At 39.0% G+C, this 6,626-nt stretch overlaps 1 pseudogene; it reads right to left on the bottom strand.

The window, feature by feature from the left end:
- Nucleotides 1–1,261: 1,261 nt before the first annotated feature.
- Nucleotides 1,262–1,918, bottom strand: LOC127193129 (60S ribosomal protein L10-like; annotated as a pseudogene).
- Between the last annotated feature and the right edge of the window lie 4,708 nt (nucleotides 1,919–6,626).

Raw genomic sequence — 6,626 nt, forward strand, 5'->3', positions numbered from 1 at the left:
TTACAAAACGCAAAGGATCAGAATAAGAATATTTAGATAGATATGTACATTGAGTTAGAACATTGATTTAGAGGGATCATAGTTTTCATCATGGAAAATTTCCTAATTATCCTACCTGTAGAACTTGTACAGGGAAGAAGGCAAGGACATTTAAAGAATGGGCATTTTGTTAGAGTCTCTCAGGATGTACCACTTATCATTCAAACAATTTTTCTTTCTTTGTCAAATCACTGTGGCATTGTGGACCCATATGTTTTCTTATTGCTTCTTTATTCTATTTAGAACATCACAGGATTTTTCACCCAAGTTCTCTTCCTCCTCCAGTTCACAGCCTAAAAGCTTGCATCCAATTCTTAGTATTATCGTATAAACTCACAAATAGGTCGTGTGTTTTGACATTTTCCTTAACGTGTTGGCCAGAAGAAGAATTAAAAATTCTACTCTATTTATCTAAAAAAGAAAAAACCCAAACACCACATAACATCTCAAAATAGTACATCTGCTGCTAAAATTGAGGGCCTGATGATGACACATAATAAGTGACCCCCGCGTGGTCATCACTATGTTCCTTGCACAACTTCACTGACGGTCTGACCCCCGCTGAGAGCACTTGAGAATGTAGAACCATTTGCCATAAAGATCAATAGAACATGGAATTCTACCTCATAAGACCAGTTTTCTGATGTCTGTAGAAATGGAAATCAGTCACTCAAAATATTTTTCAAACATTTTCTCATTGATTGCTTTAAAAATGTTCCACACATATGCTTCTAATTGGTAATATCCAAGTGACATGTTAGCATCAGTCACCATTGAACATTTTACAAACACTCATGCTAAGATAGGGAGGTAAAGTTTGTATGTTTTTCCCTTTAGCTGTTCTGGCATTTCTTTGAGGTCAGAAGTCTGGCCATTTAAACTATGATCTAGGCACACATTTTAGCAAAGCATTTCTCTCTTTTTTTTATCTTTAAAAAATTTCAATTATTTATTATTATGTATACAGTGATCTGTCTGCATGTATACCTGCAGGCCAGAAGAAGACATCAGACCACATTATACTTGGTTGTGAGCCACCATGCGATTACTGGGAATTGAACTCAAGACCTTTGGACGAGCAGTCAATGCCCTTAACCTCCTACACATCTCTCCAGTTCTGCAAAGCATTTCTTTTTTCTTTTTTCTTTTTTCTTTTTCTTTACTGCCTGTGAGATTTATTACTGAACAAGATTTGGTAGGGTACAGAAGAGCATCACAGTGGAAGCCCTCTTCAGGAATGCAGTGCTCTCCACTTGTCCAGGGGACCACGATTCAGGATATATTTGACCCCACAGCCATCAGGAATGAGTCGCTTCTCAGCAACCACGTCTTCAAACTCATCTGCATTAAACTTGGTGAAGCCCCACTTCTTTGACATGTGGCTCTTCTGACACCCAGGGAACTTGAACTTGGCTCTACGCAGAGTTTCAATCACATGCTCCTTATTCTGCAGCTTAGTGCGGATGGACATGATGACCTGGCCAATGTAAACCCTGGCCACTGTGCCCTGTGGTTTCCCAAAGGCACCACGGGCGTACCTTCTGGAGCCTGTCAGCCCCAGCACAGGACAACATCTTGTTGATTCGGATGGCATGGAAAGGGTGGAGCCTCACTCGAATATGAAAGCCATCCTTCCCACAACTCTTCACCATTGTGTTTTTTTGGCACAGATACGGACAGCCTCCAGCACTTCAGAAAATAGTTGTTCATATTCATCTGACACCATGTGGCCACAAAGTGGGAATTCATCAACTTTTCCCTTCTTTCGTCCCAAGTCAAAGATGTGGATTTTAACATCAGGGACACCCCGGCAGAAGCGAGACTTTGGATATGCCTTGTTCTTACAATACCAGTAACACCAGTCAGGGTGGCTGCCCATAATGACAGCTAGACCGTCGGTGGCGTGCTGGAGGAAAAGACACAAAGCATTTCTTATATCCTGGTTCTATTGTCATTTCATGTGAAAAAGTGGTGTGTTATGAGTCTTCTACTGTTCATTGCTGGGCATTTCCCAGCACTTAGCTCACGGAATAATGATACCATCTTTCTCCTACAAGATGAAACAAGCCAAAATCTCTCTGGATATTTCATATCTTAGAACCATTATTTTATTCTGTAAAAGGAGTAGACTAAGATACTACACATTATCCATGTTATATTATGGTAATAATCCAAAGGACAATACATTAGGCTTATATTTGAATAAAATTAAGGATAACTAAATAAACACTTTTCTTTCTTGTAAAGTATATTTCCCCAAACTCATTTTGTGAATAATGAATTAGCAAATTCACTGAATAATGTATTGGTTTTAGAAAAAATTTCCCTTGTTTTATGCTAGTCATGGTAGTTTAAGGATTTATGCCATAAAAATAAAGCAGCTGTCAGCCTATAATTTTGGGATTTACTTTATTCCTTATGGGATACTGCTGCCATTTTTCTCAAAAATAAAAACTGAAACAAAAGAGTGAGCATGGTTTGGATTAAACAGTATCCGGAATAGAAGATAGCTTTGATTAAGCTGCATCACTAGATAATAAATATTATAAAGGACATTTAGGGATTTGTACCTAGCAACTTATTTTTCACTTAAGTTTTTTAAAGTTAATAAGTCACATACAAAGAGTGGTCTATGAAAAAGGATTGTAGTTAGCAAGTCATAGTATATGAAGTAGTCAGAAGAGGACTAACACCTGCCATCTGGTCCACTTGAAGCTACTGTGTGAATACCAGTCTCACACTAAAATAAAAATCTGAAAGATGTGATATTTCTTCCTTTCAGTCTCTAAACTGCCAGTGAAAAGATGATGCTACCCTCTTCCACTTGGAAAAAATGTGTAACTATTATAAAAGTGTTCCTCCCACACATCCAGTGACTATGGATCTTTTCTCTTATTGTTAAGTGTTTAAGAATTTTACAGTGATTATCCATTAATCACAAATGATAGCCTAGGGCATAGTGTAACAGTGATGATTTATGCCTTTTCTTTATGAGAATATTGCAAATCCTGTGTACTAGACACAGGTGCATGCCATATTCGGAGTCAGAAATAGGTGAAAGATTTCAGAGTCTGAAAAACTTTGGGGATCTGAAAACACTATGGCACATGCAATTTGGACCATGACCTGGCTTGGGACACAGATCTATGTGCAGACCCACTAATAAGTGTAGCTCTCATTCTGCTTCAAAGAAATTAATTTTAGCAACATATGGAGACTGCTACAGAAACACACAACTCTTTAAAATGTAGAGAACAACTCAAGTGCCAGCTGATACATGTACAACACAGCCGTACACCTAAGGCTCAGGGAACATAGCAGAATAACAAACAGAAACAATAAAGAAGCCAGAAGACCAGGGCAGCTATTGGGACTCTGTTCATTCTGTATAGGACAGGATAGCTATGGAATTGTTACAGCTTTGAGGTAAATGACTTAAAGGTGTGAGGTGGATGGTTTCCCCAATGTAAGTGTTACAGTTCTGCTTGGTGTGTGTGTATGGGGGGAGGGTCCCCAATTTAAGTATTACAGATCTAAAGGGAAATGTATCCTCAAAACCAGGGGCAAGGAAAACCACAGTGTCACAGTGTACAACACAACTCACACAAGAGATTTATTGGTAGGGGAGCACTCAGGAGGGTTGCTGCCTCTGCTCTAGTGAGGAGCAGCAGAGAACAGCAAAGACAGGGCTTATATAGGAATAGGGATTCATGAAACAGGAGCAGATCCAGGCTGGGGATTTCTAGGTGGGATTTTAAGATCAAACATTGTTGGGTTTTAAAGTCCTGAAGTTGGGCTTTTTAATCTGTAGGGTGGGGCTTGGAAGGTTGCATCTGGAGAGGCTGGTTCTGGCCATTTATGGCCATTAGAGTGTTCTGTGGGCAGTTGGAGGTCCTCAGGGATAGGTGCTAGAGGATCACAAACTGCACCTATGAAACCTCTGCAATCTGGAAGTCTAACCAAGACCAGAACACTGGCGACAGTACTTGGTACGCCAGAATGAATAGGGAATCTCACAAGACCCAAATCATTGGGGTAGAGGCATAGGCAAGTAATGAGTACTGAAAGAGTGAGGATCATATTTCCCCATTGTTATCCAGGGTAAGAGCGGTATAGTTTAAAAACATATACAAGCCAGCAGTGCTCGATGAAGTCAGTAGCTTGTATTTATATATTTATATGTATGTATGCATGAAAAATAATTAAAAGGAAACAAGAAAAGAGAGAGATAATACATGAATGTACAAGGAATGTTTAGAGCATGGGAGGAGTGACAGGGGAGAGGGATATAATAGTGGATTGAAAATAATCAGAGTATATTATGTGCGTGTACAAAATGTTATAATGAAGCCGAGTGTTGCAGAATATTTGATTCCATTGTGAACCCCAAGACTGGGGACTGTAAAAACCTGTTTCTTGTTTGGTGTTGTTAAGCCTTAACACATAACGTTAATCCCAAAACATTCTACTTATTGTAAACAGATGGGTAAGGAGTGCCTCAGCCCCAGAACATACTTTTAATCCAAGAGCTTTCTGTACACAGGATTTAATAAAGTTAACCCTCAGTCAAGAGGCAGAGCAAGAAACCAGATGACAGGGATTACGTAGAAAGGACTGACTTTGAGAGAAGAATATTTAAGGCAGCATGGAGAAGAAGAGGGAGCTATTTATGTTTTTGGCTTTGGGCTTTTGGCTTTTTCTTCCTGGACTGTCAGCTCAGCTAGCCAGCCTTTTCTTCCTGGGCCATCAGCTCAGCTAGCAAGAGTTTAGCTTTTAGATTTTGGCTTTGTCCTCCTAGGCTATCAGCTGAGCTAGCAGAGCTTTTCTTTCTGGGCTGTCAGCTGAGCTAGCAAAGTTTTGGCTCTTGGCTTTTGGCTTTTTCTTTCCAAGAATGAGCTGAGTAGGAAGGTCAGCTAGGTGCTTTCTCTGCCTCTCTGAGCTAATAGATTTTCACCCCAGCATCTGGTTCCTAAGTCTTCATTGGTGAAATGGAATGATTGGGGATATTTATTTTAACAACAGCTGAGTGTTTGTAAATGTGTAATGGAAATAAAAAACATTGCCTGTTGATATTCCCATTTTAGCTCATGCTTTTCAGGAGAAGCCTCATACGGTGCTCTGGTTTCATAGATCCCACAATGAATCACCATTTGCCTTTAGTGCCTGCTACATTTTCTTCAACTTATTTTCTCTGGACCTAAAGAATTGTTCTCTCCTAACTCACAGCTAGTCACAGGTTAATGCAGCTGCTGGGATTCCCCTTTGCCAGTAGCATATCATCTAATTCTAGGTCCATCACTAATTCAGGAAAACCAGCCAAACCCCATGGAAAGGAGACTTCACAGTAAATATAACAAAGAGGTGGACAGTGGTGGTGACTTAGACCTTAGTAATGAGCCCCACTGAACAGACCTGGGATTAGACAGTGTTTACATTTTCCCCAGATGTGTATTACTTGTATTTAGAAAATTCCCATGATATTTGAAATACCATGATTCCCTTTGTGTGCATGCATGTGTGTGCATGTGTGCGTGTGCATGTGCATGTGTGTGTGTCACTTTTCTTCACCATGTGGTACCTGAGGCCTAAATTATTAGGGATAATTATAATGATTGGTGTGTTTATATTTGTTCTTTTTTATTTAACTTTTTAAATTTACAAAGTACCTTCTCAGAATCCCCAAGAAGAGTTCTATCTATGCTTGGCCATGCTGACCTGGTTCTTTATGTGTCTTCACCAATCATAGAGTTAGGAAATAGAGCAATAGGAAAAGAGAGGAACGGTTAGTTTATATAATAATTTATGCTTCCTAGGAGGGCACATTACTACTATGCTAGATGAAATTAGCATTCTAATAACACCAAGAAAAGGAGAAATTGTACACAAGGTTGGCAAATAACCATGTTAACCAGAGCAAAATAGTTTGACTTATGCTTCTGCTTCTGCTTATCTCGGGCTCCCATCTTCACACTTCTAAAATTTCTTTCTTAGATTTGTCCTCTAATGAACAGTTATTTTCCCTACAGGCACCTTGAGAATGGACCCAGGTGGTCCTGTTAAAAAAAGTATCTGTTCTTGGATAACTAGAGAAAGCGCAATAGAAAGAAACGAGACTGGGCATGCTAATTCACTAGCTAAATGATAAGCAGGGGATGGGAAAGAATGCTATTTACAGACAAAAGGATGTGGCCAAAGTGGCCAGGTCCCTGTGGTCATCTGGATAACCAGAGACCAAGACAGGCAGAAGTTTGATGGACATAATAAAATACTTGGTACTTAGTTTTTCCTGTCAAAGGTGATTAGGATTGGAAAGTTCCCTGATCTGCTTTATATTTTATAAGGATTACTCTGGTTACTATAGATAGGAATATTGAACTTTGATGGTAAGGATCAACAATATATAATTGACTAGAACATGTAGAATATCACTGATAAGTGATTAGTACAAGCCAAAAGTATATTGTAGAAATGTATTTCTTAAGTGGGAGAGATGAAATTTTCCTCTTAAGTAGTTTAATATATACAAAAATAAGTAACTTCATCTCAATAGAGATAAAATTTACAATTACATATCAATATTTAAATAG

Source organism: Acomys russatus, chromosome 8 (genome assembly GCF_903995435.1).
Source record: "Acomys russatus chromosome 8, mAcoRus1.1, whole genome shotgun sequence".
NCBI lineage: Eukaryota > Metazoa > Chordata > Mammalia > Rodentia > Muridae > Acomys > Acomys russatus.